Below are 9861 nucleotides of genomic sequence, written 5' to 3' on the forward strand. Positions count from 1 at the left end.
TTTGGAAGATAATACGCATACATATGTATGCGACGTGAACTTCGACGCAGTATAACTCTTGCCAACAGGGGCTACTTCGGACTGAGTAAGCAATTGAGAAGAACAAAGACCAAACTTTACAAGTCACTCATCATCCCCGTCCTGCTATATGTTGCGGAAGCATGGACGATGACAACATCTGGTGAGTAGGCGTTACGAATTTTCGAGAGAAAGATTCTGCGGAAGATTGATGGTACTTTGCGCATTGGCATCGACGAATACCGCAGTCGATGAACGATGTGCTGTACGAAATATACGACGACTTCGACATAGTTCACCGAATTAAGAGACAGTGGCTAGGTCATGTCCAACAAATGGATGAAAACACTCCAGCTCTGAAAGTATTCGACGCAGTACCCGTCGGGGGAAGCAGATTTAGAGGAAGACCTCCACTCCGTTGGAAAGACCAGGTGAAGAAGGAGATGGCTACACTTGGAATTTCCAATTGGCGCCAAGCAGTGAAAGGGAAGAACGACAGGCGTTTGGCTTTTAAAACCTTCCATTAACAAAACTTGCTTTTGGTGAATAACTCATAAACAGTCGAAAGTTTGCGATTTACTCGCGTTATTAAAACTTTTAAAACTCATTGAAAGTATTGCCATAAATTAAAATTACCAGTACAAACCTTTGCTATTAACAATATTTAGTTAAACGGCAGTGATGTTAATTTAATACGCATTTACACAGAAAAATACAAACATAACCTCAAAAAGTTAATAATATTTTCGATAGAATGCTATTATAGTTTATAAATACCGTTATAATAATTGACACCACCAGACGCCGCACGGTCGATCAGACCGAGCCGGTCGTTAACCCTGCCGACGAGCCTTTTACAACAACCCGCCATTTGTCTTCGTAATTTACAGTCACACGAGGATACGAACAACAAAAATATCAAATGAAAAGCCAATAGAAATAATGAAAATGACAAACTATTAGCAAAAGCCAGCGGAAAGCTGAGAGCGGAGTGTGAACAGAGGCGACAATAGAAGCACAGCGTGCCTACAGCGGTGTAAGAAATGTGGATGGAACTAATGGCCCCAACGCCAATATGCACACAAATTACTAACGAAAGTAACAATAGCAAAAACAATAGCAATCAAAGTGCCACAATAAAGCTTCAGCTGAGCTACGCTAAATCATAGTGGCTTAGTGAGTTGAGTGCGTAACCCGTACGTCGTGGATTGTGCGTTCGAAAGCGGCGAAAAAACTATTCGGTGCATTTCTATTAGAAACGTTTGTTCTTGGTATCGAGATTTTAGTTTTGAATATGGCTTTATCCAAATAAAGCTTTTTATAGAGTTCAGAAACCGATTGGGGAGACTTAAGAAAACAGAAGAAAAGATCGTCCGTTTGTCCCTCAGTTTGTGAAACATCGAACTGAAATTTTGCTCACGTCCTTTTCTCCACAAGTAAGAACTTATTTGTTCGAGCCGTCGATATCGGATGACTATAGCATATAGCTACCATACAAGCGGAACGGTCAATGTGACGTTTTTGTATGGAAAACATTTTTTTTAGGGTATTATAGCTACGGTGTAACCGAAATAAACGTTATTTTACATATAAAGAATTTGTTTTTAATTCTCGTAGCAAACCCGGCCAAATGTGCGTCAAGATCCAGGCCCGCCCTTATTAATACATATACGAGTATCACCCACATTCTTCTGCCATCAATCCCACTCAATCCGTCTTACTTCGGGCCACAATCGTGCACTTAATTTTATAAAATGGAACAGGATATATGTCAATGTATTTAAGTGTTTATGTGTGTGTTTGTGTGTATGAGCTGGCAGGCGTATGTGTATGGGCGCGTAGCAAACAGCGTTGTAGTATTGGTTGATTACTTTTTATGCGCCAAAGCAAACACACACACTCCCTGCGATGGGGTTCATTGCCTTGTCGCTGTTGGCATTTCATTATTCTAACACTACCGACGGCGTTCGGACTAAGCCATCCGACCACACCAAAACCCAGCCATTTCCACTTGTCACTTCCTTTCTCCTGCCTTAGCGGCAGTCCAACAAATTTGCTTCTTATTATGGAACTGCCGCCAGTGTGGTAATAAAATCGCTCGGCAAGTGGCGGCAATATGGCTGAGCGTGGCCAATATGTGGCGAGGGAGCGTGTGGTGGGGCGTGTGGCCAACGTGCTGATGGTGGCAGGCGGCAGCACGAGGCGCACATTATATTATTCTTTTTCGCCTCAGCGCTCCATGCTGCTTTACTATTTTGCATGGTCGGGCCATTTTTGGAGCGGAAAGGGTGATGATTCGAAAAAATATTGCTTGCCGGCTTATGCCGTTTGTGCAAACTTGCCACTCATTATTTGAATTATTAAACGCATTTTTTTTTTGTTTTTGTTTTCTGTACCTTTTTCTGTGCTTTCTTTAAATGTATGCACTCGGTGTGTGGGTTTTGGGTCGCTTTTTGTGTCTTCGTCCTCACAATGGGGTTACTAAATATTTGTTTTCTGTGCGACAATAACGGACAACGTTGTCCTGAAAGCTATCGCCATTCGCAATTGTTTAAAATATACAAATTTGAGATATATGTGTATGCGCTTTGAATTATAAAAAATAACGGTATTTTCGTGTTGCAAATGATCTAGTGACTGATGCCCAGAGCATACTAAAACTATGAAGGGAACACTTCTCCAACCTGCTGAATGCTAGTGAAAGTATAACATTAGCAGATGGCGAATCCGATCGAAGACGATGTGCAGACGTTCCACTACCCGACCATGAAGAAGTTCGATTAACAATTACCCGTCTGAAGAACAACAAAGCGGGCCAATTTGGCGGTTGCCGATAGATTGCCGGCGGAGCTATTCAAATACGGCGGCGAAAAAACTGATAAGGAACATGCTTCTTCAGCTTCTTTGTACAATATGGTCGGACGAAAGCATGCCCCACGATTGGAATTTATGTACATAAGTGTAAAAAGAGGATCGACCCACACCACTTCTTCGTCGATTGAAAAGCGGCCTTTATGCCGCTATGTCTGAATTTAATATCCCCGTAAAACTAATTAAACTGCTGTTGAGCAATACCAAAAGGTCCGCCAGAATCGGGTAGGACCTCTCCGAGCCGTCGATACTAATAAAGGTGTTTCAGACAAGCCGACTACGACTAGGTTTGGTACTGTACGAGGGCAAAACGAATTATCTCCTGTCATCAAAGAAACAGTCATCGCACTCGCGACCCGTTGACTGTCATAACTTCGAAGACGTACAAAATTTCGTCTCTCTTGGAATCAGCGTTAACACCAACAACAACGTCAGCCTCGAAAACCAACACAGAACGAAAAAAACTATTACCAACAGGTGCTACTTTGGACTGAGTAGTCAATTGAAATGTAAAGCACCATCTCGACGAACAAAGACCAAACTCTACAAGTCCCTCACTATTCCCGTCCTGCTGCATGATGCAGAGAGATGGACGATGACAACATCTGATGAGTCGGCATTACGAGTTTTCGAGAGAAAAGTTCTGAGGAAGATTTATGGTCCTTTGCGCATTGGCAACGGCGAATACCGTAGTCGATGAAACGATAAGCTGTACGCAATATACGACCACATTGACATACTTCCGCGAATTAAGAGACAGCGGCTACGCTGGCTAGATCAAGTTGTCCGAATGGATGAAAACACTCCAGCTCTGAGAGTATTCGACGCAGTACCCGCCGGGGAAAGCAGAGTAAGAGGAAGACCTCTACTTCGCTGGAAAGACCAGATGGAGAAGGACCTGGCTACGCTTGGAATTTCCAATTGGCGCCAAACAGCGAAAAGAAAGGACGACTGACGCGCTGTTTAAACTCTACGACAATAAAAAAGAGGAATAGAGTAGTCAAAAACTGTCGATAATAAAGCTTGAGGACAGAAGCAAGAAAATTTTTTTACACTATTCCGTAAAGGCACTGGTTCTTCAAAATACAACAACGGTGTAAGGCGTACCGAAACTGTCCACCGTAATTATTAATGGAGAGGTCTAAAAATCTTAAAATAAATAAATTATTATTCTAAACTGTCCAAATCTAAAAATTTGTCCACTAACAGAGGGCCTTAAAAGAAGCTTTTGAGATATTGGGCGATAAAAAGTAGTAAAAAAACTACCCTGTTATTAGTATATACATAACCTCACTTAAATGCCTTTACAGCGTGACTTTAAATTTACATAAATTTGCCATCAAAACGCTTGGCTGACCTTGACAGCAGCCCTACCACAAACTAGAGTACACACACAGAGCATTGCAGCCCTTTGCAGGCCCCATCGCCCCACTTCCCTCACCTGTGCGACGCACTTGGCATTCAAATGCGACACAAACTCATTAAAACGGTAATAAACAAGACAAGGCGGCCACAATTTGAAAAGCCAACACAAATGGGCGGTCTAGAATTCTATTTAGTTTGGGCTGTGCCGAAAAATTCAAACACAAATAATTGAAGACACTAAAATGTGGCCAACAAGTCGCAAGTAGAAACACACGCGCACACGCACGGACGAACGCCTACATACACATACATAGGTAAGAGTGTCGGTGTGAGCAACCAAGGCGGTCGTGTCGAAGGAGAACGGATATGGCTTGGTTACACATACTTGTTGTTGCTTTTGGTTTTTGTTGTAAGTTCTTTATTGGATCCCTCAGTGAGGACCATCAACCATTTCAATGCGCTGCCGTCTGCTTTTGTCATATGCGAATACAGTTTATGTTTTTGATATCTTTATGTTGGCTGTTGGCAGTGTGTGATTGTAACTGTTCACTGTTCACTGTTAACCGTGACAGTAACAGGCGAACAAATACATTAGTAAACGACCAATAAGTATGTAAATAAAGCAGAGAGGGAAGTGGCAAAAACGATTCTGCTTTGAAAAAGAAGAAAATTAATGAAAATTCATACCACCCTGAGCCCGCCTAGCAGCTGTTCGCCCTCTTTAGGTATTCAATGTTGTTGTTGGAGTACACATATCCACAACAGCATCAGTGTCAGCGTCAGCGTAAGAGGTATGCGCTTGAGTAGAGCGAGCGTGGGGATCCAAACGATGCATATATGCATGAATGTGTGTGTTTGTAGAGGTTTTTATAACCACCCTGTAGGAAAATTATTGACTAAGTGGGCGCATGAGTGCATATTATATGCTTAACTAATCCCATGCGTGAAAAACATATCTGGTTTATCCAATTATTGCATTTGTTATTGATCTCCTCGAGACCATATATGATCTGATGGATAGAAAGAGTGAAAAATCATCCTTATCTGTTATCAAATAAAACAAGTACAAACGTTAACTTCGATTGCACCGAAGCTATAACTCTCACTGGTGCGTTTTTATGTTAGACGATTTTTATCTTGGTTTTGATCGTTCAGTTTTATGGCAGCTATATGTCACAGTGGTCCGATCTGAAAAACATGCCAAATTTCGTGACGATTTCTTGTCAAATAAAAAAAGGTTTCTATACAAAAACTTGGTGCTATAATGGTCCAATAAATGTGCGTCCGACAAATAATCACCTTCTTAAGAAAAAAAATATACAAAATTTCCGTTCGAGATCTCAAGAACTGAGGGTCTAGTTCGTTCGTATATATAAAGACAGTCAACCGGCATGGCTAAATGAACTCAGATCGTTACGCTGATCATTTATAAATACATTTTATAGGAAATTCGACGTTTCCTTGGTTTCCTTCTGGGTGTTAAAAATTCTACTCCTGTATAAGAAAGTTTTTTATTGCTATTGTCTGAGAAACTGTTATGAAGCATTACATTTCCTACAGGGTCTATACATACAACACATGTAAGTGGGTACCCAGTGCCACTGCCAGTGCCGCAGCCAAAGTGCAGTGGCGAGGACGCATTTGAAGAGGCAGTCGGTGCTTTTACTCATAGTATATACATACTAACATATCTTCATGCATAAATACAAACAAACATGCATATGATTAGGAGTGTATTCGAATGTTGGCAGGTGGGTCTGTGTGTATCCAAGAGTTTTCGGTGGCTTTTACTTGTATTTATAGAAACATGTGTATGGAGCAGGCTCCTTACATATACATTATACAATACCATACATGTACATATGTAAATTTCTATACACTTGTATTTTCACTTAAAATAAAAGTATTTTTATTTGAGCCTAAATCTTTTGCGCGTCTTGTTCTTGTTGCTGTAATGTCCGCACAGGCATTTCTTGTACAAGTATTGTAAGCACTTTTTGCGGTTTTAGCAGCAATTTTAATTCCATTTATGGGGTTTTCAAGTAAAAAATTTTAATTGGTTGTATGTATGTATGGGTGGATCTGTTCACAAATATTGCACATTAATTATAATAAATAATTTTTAATTGCAATCACGCTTTGCATGAAAGGAACACGTTAAACTAATTGTTCAAATGTATGTATATGTAAAAATGTTAAATTAAATTGCCTCTTTATACCAAATAATTGCGTACATTTTTATGCAAGGAAACGAAAACAGATTGTTTGGATCGCACCACTATAGTATATACTATGTAGCTGCCTTGCAAATCGATCACAATCAAGATACAGCACTTTTTATACCCTTTTATGTTATAAGAAATGCACCTGTGAAGCGTATTACATTTATGTAGCTTCGGGCAGCCAAGTTAACTTTTTTTCAAAACCATCCATGCCTGTGTATCATCATGGCAGAATTGTTATTAGCAAAAAATTGTAAAGCATACTGAATAATTGTGTATCTTTACACACATATATAGACCTATCAAAACAAATACTACACTATACTATATAAATTCTACAAGATGTAGCAACTTGTCAAACTTTTGACACACAAAATCAAAATCACTTTAGCGGACTGCAGAAGATTTTTCCGAGCGAACGAATCCTCATGTAACTACATACAATTTATATAAAAACAAAAGCATGTATAGTTGTTAATTCTAACAATTGCCCCATATCTTCGCAAAGTCTGCTACTTGTATGCATTTATCATATATTTTATCTCTTTTAATTTTCGCTGCATTTTCACAATCACTTAAACGAACTGTCACTCTGCTGAAAACAACATTTTCATGTTGTCAGCATATTTGCGCAATCGATTTGCTTTTTACGCTTTCTGCTACACTTAACAATTTTCCATTTCCCGTGTTTGTTTTTTTTTTTAATGCTGTCACTTGTCTGTTTTTTTCTCTTATTCATACATATTATTATTGCTTTTTTTGCACAGATATCGCAACTTTAATCGGTTATCTCTCATCACTGCTTCAACGAGTGCCGTCACTGTCAGAGTCACAGACAACGTCGTTGGCATTGTCGACGTTGTCATTGTACCCCTAAAAAAGAACTACGTCAACGCACACATTCACGTCGGCGTCGCCGTCGCCGTCGCTCTTGCTGTTGCCGTATGTGTCAACCTTACGCCGCCACACTGTCTTATAATCAACGTTTGTGCATCCTTTTAGCGCGTATCACATCCTCTCAGGCACCAGCACGCGCTTGCAAATGCATATCCAACCAGTAGATACCGCGCAACCTCCGCATAATATTTTATAAACACTTTTTCATGCTTTGCTGCCACTGCTCGCAACCCACCCGTCGGCCCGTCTAACCAACAACCCACTTAGCCGACGAAGCAACCTCGCTGGCAGTGCGCGTAAGGGTAAAATGTGTAACGTATCTATATGTGTACATATAATTTTTAGCACACATATTTTTGTACATACTTATCCATATATATTTACTATGTATGCACATACGAACATTTCACGCTCTGTCCGCTGCCCTTTGGGTTCTTCCTACGTCAAGGTGAACGCTACATTCACAAACACACACACACAAACACTTGCAGCACTTCGAAATCATATATTCTTTTCTTCTCTACTTTGCATTTTCACGTTGTTCACGCACTTTTTTAGCATTTTTCCGCACACGATTTTACACGATTTCTGGCATTGGTTGCCTGCTTTCGCAAAACAATTATTTACACTAAACAAATTCACCGTTTTATAGTAGTTTTCATTACCTTATCGTCACACTATCGCATTTTCAATTTATTAATAATCAATTCCAATATAATTTTTTTCCAATTAGATTTTCCTGTCACTCTTCACTCGAGCGATATCCTGTCGATTATGAATTTTCTCTTCGAATGAAGGTAAACTTTTTGAATATGTACACAGTGAAGTGGCGAACGAGCGAGCGACATGCGTCCGTGTTGCCAACGCTCACAACTTTGCCCGCTGTCACGGTTTACACTCAGCCCGTGGGGTGAAATTTGTATGTTCCGTTGACAAAGCAGCGTAAAGCGGAAATGAGAAGAACGAATTGGAAAGGCTGCAAAGAGGTAAAAATAATAAAATAAAGTAAATCTGTCTATTAGCATGTTGCATTTTATATGCCTAGTAAAAATCGCCGTAAAATATTTTTTAATTTACATTTTTTTTATAATTCATTTAAAACAAACAATTCTGCAAACACTTACCGTAGCGTTATTTGTAACGATACTGCACACAAAAAACGCACTGCATTACCAACATCAACTGTCAGGCGCCCACTTTCAATAGAGTGGTGTGGTTTATTGTTTACTAACATATCAGCTGCTGTGGTTTGCCAATATTATTGAATTAATAATAACAAATAATTTTGTATTATTTCTATTTATTGACTATTCAAGTGTTCTGCCTGTGTGTTTGCTGTTTAAAATAATATTATATAGGAATATAACTATTACAACACCTGAACGTAGCAGGAATATTTATATAAAAATACAAATGAAGATTTGCTTATTAAATAATTATAAATAAAAAATGATTTTACAAAATTTGAGACCAGAAAGCATCAAATAATTGTAATCTAACTGCTCAAAACCCGGTTACATTCGTATGAGGTAAATATTATTGAAAAACTTTGCACATAAAATAAATTATAATATTATATTATTTATTAACTGCCATTGTTGGAGATACTATAGATTGGCTGTCTATTTCTTTGCTAAATTCCCACCCAAGTTTTCTAACTGTTTGGTTATATATATACGGTCCACCAACAAGAACGACGTGATTTTTAAATAAGGCAAAACTCAAATTTGAACGAAATGTGTGAAATGTTGTTTTTGCTAGGCGAATAATTTTAGGTCATTTATGATTTGAACAAAATGTCAGCCAAATGACCACCAGGTTCCGTTTGCATATTTGTCCTGTTCACGCCAAGTTTGGATGACTTGGTGCAGCATTTCGGCTGAGTGCGCTCAATTTTGTCTTTGTCCTCCAAGAGCATTGCTGAATGATTTTCGAAAATTTTCGATTTAACACACTCCCAGAAAATCGCCTGATCTCTGCGGCCGTTTGAAAAAGTCGGTCACGCTCGCTTTTGTTGGTATCCAATGATATCGCCATACCACAATCCGTTTCAAACGATCAATTTTAAATGAAATTGGGTTTCCTGAACCTCACGAAGAACCTCACCACAATAGCAGCAATGTTATTTGTTTACTAAGCCAAAAGTAGATCTAAACGTGTTTTGTGGGAAGAGCTTTTACAATTGCCACCAGATAATGTGAATGTGCGTAATAATACTGGGCTATTCCAAAGTGAAACGTGATGGCATGAAATGGCAAACCTTCTAAAAACACTGACAAAATTTGACATGAATTCGTAAATAAATATGGCTGCCACTAGCTGTTGAAATCATGCCATCCATGTTGGTAGACGATTTAATAGGATTGACAACTCAGCTATTTATATAATAGCCCTCAAAAGTCAAAGAGAGGTATACGATCAGTGATTTACAATTCGGCTCGAAAAGAGTATAGAATTTTCCTGGTTGGACGGCTTCTGATGTAGAACC

At 39.2% G+C, this 9861-nt stretch overlaps 1 protein-coding gene across 2 annotated transcripts in view; it reads right to left on the reverse strand.

The window, feature by feature from the left end:
* Positions 1-9861, reverse strand: part of LOC105224246 (disks large 1 tumor suppressor protein) — a 155748-nt gene that overhangs the window by 136263 nt on the left and 9624 nt on the right. Inside the window, exon 1 of one of the 2 annotated variants that reach the window (XM_049456222.1) lies at positions 8039-8183. The exons of the other annotated variant lie outside the window; for it this stretch is intronic. The gene's annotated coding sequence lies outside the window, so the exon portion shown is untranslated. Of the gene's footprint in view, positions 1-8038; positions 8184-9861 lie in introns of those variants that run through there. 2 annotated transcript variants of the gene reach the window in all.

Source organism: Bactrocera dorsalis, chromosome 4, assembly GCF_023373825.1.
Source record: "Bactrocera dorsalis isolate Fly_Bdor chromosome 4, ASM2337382v1, whole genome shotgun sequence".
Taxonomy (NCBI): domain Eukaryota; kingdom Metazoa; phylum Arthropoda; class Insecta; order Diptera; family Tephritidae; genus Bactrocera; species Bactrocera dorsalis.